This window comes from Cherax quadricarinatus, chromosome 26 (genome assembly GCF_038502225.1).
Source record: "Cherax quadricarinatus isolate ZL_2023a chromosome 26, ASM3850222v1, whole genome shotgun sequence".
Lineage (NCBI taxonomy): Eukaryota > Metazoa > Arthropoda > Malacostraca > Decapoda > Parastacidae > Cherax > Cherax quadricarinatus.
In genome coordinates, this window is record NC_091317.1 from 8,138,539 (window position 1) to 8,140,070 (window position 1,532).

A 1,532-nucleotide genomic window follows, 5' to 3' on the forward strand; every position below is an offset into this window, starting at 1 on the left:
TGTGGGTCGCATCCTGGGACACTGACCTGGGAGGCCTGACAGACCGGGCCGCTGGGGCGTTGACCCCCGGAACCCCTCCAGGTAAACTCGAGAAGAATGAATATGCAGGTGGAGCAACATTGACCAACGGGGCGTCTGAGTCACTGTACACTATAGAAACTCTGTTTACATTGAAACATTACTTCATGTACTCTTTTAAAAACTGATATTCCCACGACATGATTCAAGGCAGCTTTCTCTTATTCCTCATTTTATATAAACACAAATGTAAATTTTTTAGTCCTACCACCTAGATAACAAATTGAAATTCATTGCTTTTATCTTATGCATATAAACATTTGTAAAAAAACATTAAGAATATGTTCGAAGAACTGTTACTGCATGACTACTGTACCATTTACTACATATACTCTTTTTATACTCCTATTGTATACATGGCAACTATACTGTATACATGGCAACTATACTGTATACATAGCAACTATACTGTATACATGGCAATTTATACTGTATACATGGCAACTATGAAACAACCCTTTTACACTTTTCTAATGTTAAATCAAAATCTTTTAGGCGCTGAACTGAGATGTTAACACAGTTCAATTTTTTTTTCTTTTCTGCAGTATACAAAATGTAATTTAAATGTAATAAATACTTTAAGCATAGAAGAAAGTCACTGGCATGTTGTGCATTTCTCTCCAGACTTAAGACTTTTAGAGCCGCAGCTGAAGCCACAGGCACAGCACAACGAATGTCTCTTCTATACTGCACTAGCAAGACGGAATTGATCTAGAAATGATACACAGTGTGCTGTTTCTTAAAGGAAGAGAGTAAAAATGAAAAAAATACAAGAAATATAAAAGAAATGTCTGAGCTCCCGTTAACTCTTCCACAGATTTTTCTGCATATTGTGTATTGTAATGGTAGCAAAGTAAGATAAGATTTCGTTCCCGGGTTTTTAACCCGGAGGTTAGACCCAGGATAACCCAAGAAAGTCAGTGCGTCATCGAGGACCGTCTAACTTATTTCCATTGGGGTCCTTAATCTTGTCCCCAGGATGCGACCCACGCCAGTCGACTAACACCCAGGTACCTATTTGCTGCTAGGTGAACAGGACAACAGGTGTAAGGAACGTGAAATGTTTCCACCCGCCGGAATCGAACCCGGGCCCCCCGTGTATGAAGCGGGGCTTTAGCCCCAGACCACCGGCCTGGTCGCCTTTATTTATGTAAATGTATGCAACTGTGTAAAAATAAATGAATTTAGTATAAATATTAGTGATAATATTTTCATTATAGTTACCTGTAATTATATTGTCTTCATTTTAAATATAGTCTACTGAAGATATGATCAATACATTGTGAATATAATTAAGAGTTACAGTGAAAGTTAACTTGTAGTTCGTCAGAAACGATGGCACGTCATAATACTGAATTATTTAAAATAGATCATTGTTATTATAACCGGGAAGATCATTTTTTTCATACTCATCTATCACGATAACTGGAAAAGTTTAAGGTACGAAAGATTCC